The sequence below is a fragment of the Gossypium arboreum genome, chromosome 11 (genome assembly GCF_025698485.1).
Source record: "Gossypium arboreum isolate Shixiya-1 chromosome 11, ASM2569848v2, whole genome shotgun sequence".
Taxonomy (NCBI): domain Eukaryota; kingdom Viridiplantae; phylum Streptophyta; class Magnoliopsida; order Malvales; family Malvaceae; genus Gossypium; species Gossypium arboreum.
In genome coordinates, this window is record NC_069080.1 from 29,628,245 (window position 1) to 29,641,216 (window position 12,972).

At 33.7% G+C, this 12,972-nt stretch overlaps 1 pseudogene; it reads right to left on the reverse strand.

The window, feature by feature from the left end:
• Window positions 1–4,087: 4,087 nt before the first annotated feature.
• Window positions 4,088–6,379, reverse strand: LOC108483014 (cytochrome P450 CYP82D47-like; annotated as a pseudogene).
• Between the last annotated feature and the right edge of the window lie 6,593 nt (window positions 6,380–12,972).

The window sequence follows — 12,972 nt, forward strand, 5'->3', positions numbered from 1 at the left end:
GCTGCCAGATGATTGTGAATGCACAACATATTTGCAGATAAGAGTTGCTAGATGGGTGGGTGAACCACCATTGTTGCAGGTTAATACACTACCAGATGGTTGTGAATACACAATTATTTACAGATAAAAGTTTCCAAATAGTCTGCGGGTAGGCCACTAGAGTTGTAGATTATTAATCTACTAGAATTTCCTCCTTTTCAAAGTGTCCTGCCCTATGTAATGTAATTTGGAATGTTTATCGCAAATAAAGACAGAAACGAATGATATGTTTATAATGGATCAATAGGGTAGCAATAAATATGCTCTCAATTAATCTCTACAGTAGAAAAAACATGCTTATCATGGATTCGGTATAACTGTAAAAATTAAGGCATGCTATACATATAATCACAAATATAGATATAAAAGGCATTTATATTTACATTAATCACAATTCATGCATGTTTATGATAATAATTTAGTTAATCAATGTATGGATTCTAACATTATTCATATTATCAGGGACTCAATCGATTAAAATAAAATACTAAAATAGTTTGAGAAACATTCAGGGACTAAACTAAACAAAACATAAAATTTTGGGCAAGAACTGTAAAAATCTGAAAGCAGGGGACACTCGACCGTGTAACCAAACCGTGTTGAATGCCTTGGACCATGTGGGGTTACACAGTTGTGTGACTAGGTCGTGTAACAAACTAAGGCCGTGTGGAAATTGTAAAATCAAGGTATAGGGCAGATACTACCATGTGGCAGGCTGTGTAGAGGGGTCCTAGGCCGTGTGAGAATCAAAATATCCTAGGGTTCTAGGGGGCATGGCCATGTGAAGGGCCGTGTGGTCCATATACCCGTGTGGCTGGCCGTGTGGCCCTATCGTGAGGCACAATTTGCCCCGATTCGCTTGTAATGAAACACACACCTTTCATTGGGATCTCAAATGACGTCTCTCACGTTCAAATTTGGTCTGATGCACTTGTAACGGGTCCTTCAAGATTTTCCATGAGTTTCAGAAAGAAATCATAAGAAATTGAATAACCGAATGAAAGATTGGTGTCAGGACAATGATATTACAAGATACGAAATTCGATTAACAAAACGAAGGCACTTACCGATTCTTGGCAAAGTTAAGGATGAAATTGACGATGATTTGCTAGATGTAGTGAAGTTGATTTGATTTAGGAAACAAAATAATAATCCATAGGAATGGAGAGAAATATTTGAAAGAAGAGGATGAAAAAGAAAAAGGAAATAAGAAATAGAGAGAAAATAAATAAAATTTTGTTTTGGTTTGAAAAAGAAACATGAATACAAATACAATTAGTAAAAGGCTTAAATAGTTTAGATATTTCAAATTGTGAGAGGGCAATGGGGGAGATTAGTATAGCTTAAACTTGGAATTACAAGGGGAAAGAAGTGATGATTAACCATTTGGGCTGCTGTCCATTCTTGTTAAGTTTTTACTCTAACTAATACATATTCTAATGTGGTTTTCATCCTATGTTGCTGAAAATGAAAAGAAAAGAAATAAGAGAAATATGGATAAAACCTAGGATCATTAGGGAGTGTTTTAACTACTTAACCATTTAGTTTAGGTCATTACTTGGTTACTTATTTCATCTAACCCTATATATTTTAAGGTGTTACAACCACTGTTCAGAATTAATCTAAATAGAGAATGTAAATTTAGGTTGTGCTTGTTTCGTAGAAAATGATTTATGAAAAATGTTGTCTATATTTTCTTGAGTTTGTTTTATGGAAAATAATTTGGTCAATCGAAAATTACTTACAAGTCAATGGAAAGTAAGCCTTTTTTTTTTTGTAAATTGACTTACCCTTTTCAAAAGCATAAATTTTTGGCTAGAGAGTCTTAAAAGCCCCTAAACTTTTTCAAAAAAATAAAATAAAATCAATTAAGCCCCTAAATTTTTTTGCACTCAATTGAGCTTTTGAATGTTAGAATTACAACTCATTAAGCTTTTTAACCGTTAAAGTTAATCATCAACATTAGAAACCACATGTCAACCGGTTTTTTAGGCCATTTTTGCCACATAGCATTCTAGGATTGTGCCACGTGGCAAAAATAGGTATTATATATAAAATCATTAAAATCAATAAAAATATAAAAATCATAAAAATATAGAAAATCATAAAAATATAAAAATTATAAACAAATATTAAAATGCAAAAAGAATTATAAAACATAGAATATTATAAAATTATTATAAATGAAAAAGTTATATATTTTAAAAATTATAAAAAATAAAATTTTTAACATAATAAAAATTTAAAATTTTTAAATTATATAAATTATGAAAAAATTGTAAAAATTATGTAAAATATTTAAAATATAGAAAATATTTAAAAATATAGAAAAGTGAAAACTATAAAAATATAGAAAATTATGAAAATATATTACAAATTATTCAAAAATAATATAAAATTAAAAATTTAAAAATATTTACAATTTTATATACATGCAACCTCGATTATCACTTGCTTTCTCAACTCATTTTCCCACCTTAGTTTACATCTCAAAACACTCCATTGTTAACGAAGTTGAACAAAGACGGTGCAAGCTCTGTAGAGGTTTGCGATAGATGAACACAATAGATAACTTTAAGGATCAAGTAAATATTTTGTAATTTTTATTACATGCTGTAATGTTAATGATGGTTAGTGTGGATATGAAATTTTTTTTAAAATATTTTTTATTCTTCTTATAATATGTTATAATATATATTTTAATTTTTTATTAAGTTTTAAATATTTTAATAAATTTCCATATTTTAAAATAATAATTTTAATATTTTTATAATTTTCATAATTTATATTTTTATATTTTATAATTTTAGTTATTTTAAAATTTATATAACTTTATTCTTTTATAATTATTTATATTTTAATAATTTTTTCATTTTATATTGTAAAATATTTTATAACTGTAATATATTTTGACTATTTTTATTATTTTCTATAATTTTTTATAATTTTTATTGATTTTTACTAATTATAGATATATATGTATGAAATATCAATTATCACCACGTGGCACAATCTTCGCGTGTCATGTGACAAAAACAGCTTATTAAATGTTATTTGTATTTTCAATAAAATATAAAAACACAAAATTGTGAAAAAATTAAAATATATAAAAATATACAAATTTCCAAAATTCAAAAGATAAATATAATTTACTTAAATCAAATCTATCCATGGGCTGTGTTATGGCTTGGTCCAAAAGATTTCAAGCCTTGGCCGTTTTTGGACAGTCCCCAACCCACTAAAAAAGTTCATTTTACTGTTAAAAATTAATAAATATAAAAATAATCTTATATTAATAATTTTATATAATTTATAACTAAATTTAAATTTTAAAATTTTTTATTAAATTAAATTGAATTCGAGCTAACCCAGCCCGGGACATAAAAAACCTTGTCCAGGCGAATTGCCCACCTCATGAACATATCTATCATGAAGACTCCATGAATGGTAATAAGTTCTCTCAAAATTCTGAACTATCTATTCGATCCATATTAATTAAATTTTGAATAATTTTTTTCCAATCAGATTAATTATATATAAAATATATTTTATATAAATTTCATTATATGGTTTATAAAATATTAGCATAAAATAAAATATAAATAATGATAGACTCTAAATCGGCCCGATTTGGACAAGGTTTTAATATCCAGTGCAGTTGAAATTCAATTTAGATAATAAAAAAATATTATTAAAAATTAAAATTAATTATAAAATACAAAATATTAATATAAAAATATATTTTAATTTTTTATTTCTAAACTAGATTTTTGAGTGGACCGAGCCACGAACTTGAAAGGTTTAGACTCGGACGTTGGTCGACTCGGGTTGACCCTAGATATAAGTAAATAATATAATTTTTAAAATTTTTAAATATTTATATATTTATATATTTTAAAAATATTTTTATTTTTAAAATTTTAAAGAGTCGTTAAATTTTCACAATTTTTATTGAAATTACAAAATAATTTCAAGTTTTGAAACATTTTTAGACAATTAAAATTATTTATGTAGTTTTAAAGAGTTAAAAGACTAAATTGATACAAAATTATAAATAATAAAAGCAAAAAGAGTTATTATTGTAACTTCTTACTTAGCAACCAAATCAACCATTTTAATAACAAAACTAACAAAGACGACACATTTAGGTTTTTATTTTTGATCTTCGGCCATCCTGGTCCTCAGGACCCAACACAATATTATTATTTTTAGATATTTCCTTTAAAATTAAAAGATGCAAAAGGTGTTGATACGTCCTATCCACATAGAAAGCTTACCCTCTTCCACACATTACCGGTGGATGCTACAGCCGCTATCACTTTGGCTGCAGGAGGGGAATGGTTAAGTGAAACTCTCGACGTCTTGTTTGGTAAACGGGACGCTTGAAACACGCATCTATTTCACCATAGTAGTCACACAGTGTATACTTTTTCTTCCAGCTAAATATATGAATTCTTTGCCTATATCTCAAAAAGGTTCGAATCAAGACGTGGAGTGATGAGAACCTCAAGAGGTGTTGCTTTTGGATTTGTTAACCCAGGGCTTTCCGTCATATCTACATCTTCCAGCTCTGATAATTTCGCAACTTTGAAACTGTGCAAGAAGCTGCCCAAGATAAAGTGCAGCATCTTGAGGGCTAGTGACACCCCAGGGCACGATCTTCGTCCTGAGCCAAATGGGATGAGTTCAAAAGTTTGGCCTTGAAAATCCGTATCCTTATTGGTGGTAAAAAATCTCTCGGGCTGAAAATCACGGGGTTCTGGCCATACACGCTCGTTACGTTGAATCTTCCAGGCATTTACCATCAGTCGTGTACCAGATGGAATCCGGTAGCCTGTTGAGAGAGTGCAATCTTCCGATGCAGCCCGAAGGCTAATGACTGGCTCTGGTGGGTATAAGCGCAATGTTTCCTTGACAATGGCTTGAAGGTAGACCATGTTTCTAATATCAGATTCTTCCAACAGTCAGTGCTTGCCGACGTGCATGTCTAGCTCATCCTGGGCACTTTTTAGCACGTGCGGATTATTTAATAGCAAAGACAAGGCCCAAGTGAGAGTGACCATGGTTGTGTCACTCCCTGCTAAGACTAAATTCTGCCAGAACAAGATATAGTTAATAGAATTGGATTTTCCTAAGATCCCATTTTCACAGATAGATGAATGTGATTAAGAATTATAAAAAGGACAGCTTTGACATTTGTGTAATGAACAAGATTAATTTGGTAGGGTGTTGAGAGTTCTTACCAAGCAAGTAGCCTTGTTGATTGTGTCGGCGTCGTAACCAGTAATGTTGGCGTCTTCCAGGATGTTGAGCATCACATCCATGAAATCCTGCTCTTTTATCACCCCTCCACACATGAGCCTCTTTTGTTTATGCTCCTCCAGCCACCCTCCTACAATACTGTCCAATTCTTTTGCTGTTCTTTTCATGGCTTTCTCATATCCTAGGAAATCCAACCATCTAAGAAATGGTATTGCATCAGACAACACGAACACTCCGAACAGAAGAATAAAATCTCTCATTACTTTGTCGCATCTTCGTGCTTCAGCTTCCTCACAATCAGCGTTTGGTCCGAAGTATCTTTTTCCCCCAACCATTCTCAAAGCAATATTATGAGTTAGATCCCCAAACCACTGCTTCATATCCACGGATACTCCACTTCCTCCATTACCTTTGCTAAGCCATGACTTGTACAATTCTCTTATTGCACTCTTTACCTCTGAAACTCGTATATGTTTGAGCATATCAATCCGGTGGTTAGATAGAAGCTCAATCGTAGTTATTTTGCGAATCTCACGCCAATAAGGTCCATAAGGAGCAAACCCGAACATAGCAAAATCATAGCCTAGAATCTTTGAAGCAGTAATGATTGGTCTAGTGGAGAAAACTTTATCATGGACAGTGAAACATTCTTTGGCCATTTCCCAACTATTTAAAACCAACACTTCGTGTGATCCTAGCCTTAAGGAGAAGACAGGTCCGTATTTGGCAGCCATGCCACCTAAGGTTTTGTGTGTGAGCTGCTGACCACCAAAGAGGTGCATGTGGCCAATGATAGGTAAAGCACCACCGGCTTGTGGAGCACTGCAGCTTCTGCTTGGTTTCTTTGAAGACTGATAAAAGTATATGCAACTGAAAAGGGCAAAAAGGGTCCAGCATATGCTAAAGAAGCACTGTAGGAGAGTATCCATTAGAAGATTCAGATGAGCTTTGGCAGAGGTGGGTGTCGTAGAATAGACCTTGAAGTTACAAATCTAAAGCTTCTTTCTGAGAAGCTGTGTTTCCTGAGTCTTCCCAGGGCTGTCGTTGAACCGACTTGCTTGCTTATGATCTAAAACAACCCAATAAAAAGTAAGACAATCTATACCTTTATATATAAAAAATGTCTTATGCAGACACGTGGCACTTTTATGGAACATTCAACTGAGATTAAACAAGCAAGCGGTGCTATCTGCTTAGTTTTGGTTTCAACCAAGCTTTTTTTATTTTAAATGAATAAGGCTACCTTTTTTCATCTGCAAAGAGGCACAGTTTGTCTATAAATGGAGCCATCTGGCTTGAGAGGTGGCAAGGAAGTTGAAATCTGTTTGGCATGCATCTCCTCTTTGTTGCGAGATTAACATCTGTCCTAGACATGTTTCTTTCTTCAGTCAAAATTGAGTCTTTCTCTTCAAAGACCAATTTTCATCCGAAGGAAAATAAATAACATAAAAAGGAATTGCAACAAAGTTTGTATTAGTTAGAAGACTAAAAGGAAGAAGATGAAATAAAGTAATTTCAGCTTTTGATGTTCTCGAAGGGTGTTTATTTTTCTTTTATTTTAAAATTTAATTATTCGTATTAATTTTGGATTTCTAATAGTCAATTAGTAATATAGAGTGAGTTCTCAAAAGCAAGTTATTTTTCCTCTTTCAACGGTTAAGCAAATTGTTGACGAATTCAAAGGTGTTTTTCTTCTTTGTAGAGGACAAGGGTTAAATGTCTGTAAAAATTGAAATGGATAAGCAACACCACCACCAGCTTCTCTCAGTCCATATTGTGATCTTCAGAACCAATCCAAACAGAGAAGCAAACTCAATTTGGGATTTAAGTTGTGAACAAAATTTTGCTGGTTATGTTATAATTCATGTCCAAGCAAAACAGGTGATGGCAACCATAAAGGAAGGACGAGCATTAGATTTCTATTCAATATCCCGATTATCCTATGAATATAAGACCTTCTTAAAGGGTGTTTTTTTTTTCTTTTGATTTTTCAACTATTGCTCTAACTTTATCAAGCTTTTCGAGGTTTTGTTGCTAAAACTTTTGGTTGATATTCAAGAGAGAAACGTATGTTTCTAGTCCGCCATATAATTTATTGGAAGTGGTCTAAAATATAAAGAACGTAGCAGCATTTTTATGTTTTATTTAGCTTCTGATTGTGGGATTGAATGCTACTCAGTACTCAGTTTGTACTAGGAAAGCCATACACAACCCTTGTAACTGTTGGTTCTTGCCCCCAATTTTCACCCACTCTTGCACCACAGTGTCAAATTTTCTTCCATGTCATTGATACTAATTCTGCGCCTGTAACTTGTAGAGCTTGGAATCAAGACGCGGAGTGATGAGAACATGAAGAGGGGTTGCTTTCAGATCTGTCAACCCAGTGCTTTCTGTCATATCAACATCTGTCAGCTTTGATGGCTTACCAACTTTTAAACCGTGCAAGAAGCTACACACTTTATCCGGATGAAATATGAACTTCAGTCTGGATCTTAAACAACAGCATAATATATCCGAGTGAAGAATGAAGAAAACTTGAGAATCAAGTCTGGAGTTTTTAAGCAAAACAGAAACAGAATTGAAAAACAAAGAAAATAAGCAAAGGAAATGGAGAGGATATTGAATGAAAAAGATGATGATTTTTCATTAATTTGACATTGGCAAACTGCCATTATATATATCAAACATGAGATGATCATTACAAGTCAAAATGCTACCTAAACATTTACCTAACACCACTTAAAACATTGAAAATTGCTAAACTAGCTTGCACAAGTTGCTTTGCTGAATTTTCAGTCAATCAACATCTAAAATACATCAAAAGATTTACCAACTAAGTTCTAAAAGAACTAAGTTACAAACTATGAACTTAAGGCAACCAAAATGAGTTGAAATCGGACAGCATCAGTAAGCTTTTGCTTCTGTCTATTGGTCTCAAGCTGCATGGCCACCTTTTCTGGTTCAAGATGCATATTTCACCCGGTAATAATACAACAGTTTTATCTCTTTTCTTTACAGCAGCATGCATGGCTCGGGCTGCTTCTTGACATGTTGGAAATTCACATGCTGCATGCAGGCCAATTTCCAACAGAAAGTGCACCATCTTGAAGGCTAGTGAGACCCTGGGGCATGATCTTCGTTCTGAGCCAAAAGCGATAAGTTCAAAAGTTTGGCCTTGAAAATCCATATCCTTATTGGTGGTCCAAAAATCTCTCAGGCTGGAAATCATGGGTGTCTGGCCATGCATGCTCATCACCTTGAATTTTCCAAGCATTTACCATCAGTCGTGTACCAGATGGAATGTGGTAGCCTGTTGAGAGAGTGCAATCTTCTGATGCAACCCTAAGGTTAATGACTGGTTCTGGGACAATGGCTTGAAGGTAGGAGTTATAATTCATGCCTCTAGACTGGGTCAATTGACTGTATTTAAGTGAACTTAGTTACATTTTAGGATATTATTTTAACATTTTTAGAACATTGCATAAGAAGCTTGGACGATGCTTAAATGTTATTATTTGTTACTTTTAATTGCATGTGGAAGAGTTGTGTTTGGTGGTTTGATAAGTGTAGGATGTGGAGGATGAAATAAATGAATGATTGTTTGTCGTGACAAAAGGTTGGACAGTTTGCCAACACGAATGCCGTGGTAATTCTAGGAAGACTGAGTCAACACTCAATGCATGCCAATTTCAGCCAAACTGCACTTATAAAAAAAAAATTGCCCAAAAAAGAGGAGAAGATAATCTTGAGATGTTGGTTTTTATCCTAAAAAAAGAATTTAAAAAAAAAGAGAGAATATAAACATGTTATAAAAAGTCAAAGGAGGAAACTCTAAAGGACGAGTTAGGGTGGAGATCCATAGGCGAAACTAAAGGGTAGCGGTTGAGTAGGGAGAGAAAGGGGAAGACGAAGACAGTCCCTCTTAGCCACCATAGGACATTGTGCTTCTAGAGTGTGAGCTGGACACGTGAAAGCTGCCTTCCTGTCATTCTTTAGTTATTTCTTAACTATTTCTCTGTGAATTGATTTGATAAAAATGATGTTGAATGATATTTTGGTTTTGAATTTTATTTTCCAACCCATGAGCTAAATCTCATAGGGTTGAGATTACATGATGAAATATTTATTTTCTTTAATGGTTGAAGCATATATCTGAATTAATTTACTGTTTCGTTCAATTGCTTTTATTTCTAAATTGTATGCTTGCAATCCCTAGACATAAACGACTGTGCAGCATGCTCATAAACTAATTTAATTCTAAAAAGGCTGGATTAGTTGGACTGAAATTGAATGATATAAGCAAGTACTTGACAGATACTTGTAGTAGAATTTAGACATAAAGCAACTTCATATAGAAGGAAACAATGCAGGGTACTGTATTAAAGGCCTATAGGCACATGCAAGGTAACTTGAGGTTTCTGCTATCGAAAGAAGCAGGTCACTTTAGAACTCTTCTGAGTAGTAGATTGAGTATGACTTTGCTAAGGCATTATTGATAAAAAGGGTAGATTCTTAGTAATCTGGACCTTCCCACTCAACATTGCGTATTCCTTATCTTTTACCAAAGAATCTTTGCCATAGCAAACTTAGTTGTTTATCTGTTCATTTACTTATTAATAGTCACATCATCATTTTCTTAATTGCCATTGCATTCTTACTCTTGCATTGCCATAACATTTTCAATTATTCATCAGTTACACATTTTGTTCACATTAATATTTCTTTTGTTTACCACTGCATTTTTATCATTATTTTGTTATAACATTAATCTAACTTTTTTATAATAACTTGACCATTTGTATACCTAATCCAATCTCTATGGAGATGATCTTACTTATCACTTTATTGCTAGATTTGACGTATATACTTGCACAATTCACATATCATATTCACACACGACAGTAGACCATGTTTTTAATATCAGATTCTTTTAATAGTCCATGCTTACCAACATGCATGTCTAGTTCATCTTGTGCCTTTTTTAGCACACAGGGATTGTTAAGTATTGTTGGATATTTGATAAAGGGAAGGATTGAAACAGAAGCAAAAATGATCAAAAATGGAGAAGAATAAGTTTAAGATGAACTTGTTTCATTAAAAAGTGATACAAAGTTAACATGAAGGATTAAGCTTAAATAAGTTGAAAATAATAATAATATATTACAACTTGGCTTAATTTAGTGACTAGATTCATATAACTTCCTTTTTCATTGGTTAGTTTTTGTCTAATCACCTGCCAAAATGTCTAATCAAAATTTATCATAGTTCCAGTGCAAGTTGGCAACTTGCAGAGTGAAGAGCTTGCAAGTGAGCTCTCAAGTTTGGTGAGGTTACAGGTCTGGTGAGCTTGAAGTGCTGGTGAGCTCGTACTTTTTTTTTGTGAGCTTACAGTTTTTAGAGCTTGCATATTTGGTGAGCTCGTGGTTCGCAGTTCGTATGGATGGTCATTTTACAACACTCTTCCTTAACCTCCATGCTTTGAACTCCAATATCATAATGTAGCTTTTCAAACCTCATTTTCCTAAGAGGTTTTGTTAAAATGTCAGCCAACTGATCTTGTGAATTGCAGTGAACTAATATGACTTCCTTGGTTTGCTCCACTTCTTTCACAAAGTGGTACTTGATTTTGAAGTGTTTTGTTCTACCATGAAACAACGGATTTTTTACAATTGCAATAACAGATTGGTTATCACACTTGATCTCTGTTGCTCTTCTTGCTTCAAATTTAAATCGTTCAACAGTTTTCTCAACCAAATAGCTTGATTTAAAGTTGTTACAACTGCAACATACTCAGATTCAACAGTTGACTGCACTATTATTTCTTGCTTCTTCGAGCTCCAACATATCACACTTGATCTTAGAGGGAAGAAATAGCCTAAAGTACTCTTCATGTCTTCAGAAGATCCAGCCCAATCACTGTTTGAACACCCAAGTAGCTTGACCTTTTCAGTCATTATAAACTTCATTCTATGATCTAAAGTTCCTATTATGTATCGTAGAACTTTTTTTGCTACTTTGTAATGGTTCACATTACAATAATGCATAAACCTTGACAACAGACTTACAACAAACATGATGTTAGGTCTGGATACTGTCAAGTAAAGTAGACATCTCACCAAGCTTCCGTAGCTTGTTTCATCAATCGTTTCAACATTTTCATTGTTGGTGAGCTTCTCACCTTAAGCGATGGGAGTGCTCGCAAGTTTGCAATTCTTCATACTATATCTTCACAGGATTTTTATTACGAACTCCTTCTAGTTTATGAAGATTGCATTGTGAGCTTGGTTCACCTCCAGACTAAGGAAGTATGTCATTTCAAACTTCTCTTGCATCTGGTCTTTGAATACAATCATCAGTTTGTTGTTGCTCCAATCACAAGTAAATCATCAACATATAATGAAATAATGATGATTATTTCATTACCAGCTTTTTTACATATAAGGTGGGTTCACTGATGCTTCTTTCAAAACCCATCTCTGTAAGGTGACTGTCAATTCTTTCATACCACGCTCTTGATGCTTGCTTCAAACGATACAAGGCTTTATGTAGTTTGTACACCTTGGCCTTGTAACCGGGTATTGTGAACCCTTGTGGTTGTTCGACATATATCTCTTCCTTTAAAAAAGCATTTAGGAAGGTTGACTTCACATTCATCTAATTTATTCTCCAGCCTTTTTGAGTAGTAAGAGTCAATAGCAGCCTTATGATGTCTAACCTCGCAACATGGGAAAAGGTTTTAGTAAAGTCCACTCCATATTGTTGGCTAAACCCTTTCACAACCAACCTCGCTTTATATTTATTGATTGATCCATCAGGATTCATTTTGGTTCTGAACACCCACTTAACTCCAATCACTTTCTTGTGAACTAGTCTATCTACAAGCTTCCATGTTTCATTTTTGTTGATCATGGTGATCTTATCTTTCATAGCTGTTTGCCATTAAGCTTATTGAGCATCTTCTTCAAAAGTGACTGGTTATAGCTTTTGCCAATTACACTACTGAAGATTTCAGTGATGAACCTAGTTCCTCATATTGGTTGGTCATCAACTTCATCATTTTCAGTTTGGTTCCCAATGGTTCGTAGATTAGATCTTGGACTCCCTTGTTCACACATCTTCTCCTCCGTTGTAGTCCAATTCCAGACTTTTGTTTCATCAAACGTTGCATCTCTACTTATGATCACTTTCTTGGTGAAATGATGTAACACCCCTAACCTGTATCTGTCGTCGAAATAGGATTACGGAACATTACTAAAATTTACAGATCAAATAAACAGATAATTCATACCATATAACATTTATATCAATAATCAATTATAATGTCCTTTATATGAGCCATTGAGACCAAAAATACACATTAGAAATAGATTAGGACTAAATCGGGTACTCAAAAAATATTTTAGAAAACATTAAAATTTTCAAAGGTGCAGAGGACACATGCCCGTGTAGTCAGGCTATGTGTCTCATACAGTCAAGAGACACGTTGATATCTCAGGCTGTATAGATGAAAATAAGGACACATGGCCATGTCCCAACCTGTGTCCATACTAAAGAGTTCTCTAACTTGGGTCACACGACCAAGCCACACGCTCGTGTGCTAGGCCGTGTGAGCATACTGACTTGCATTATTAAGGTGTAGGGGTCACACGACCAAGCCACACACCAATGTGT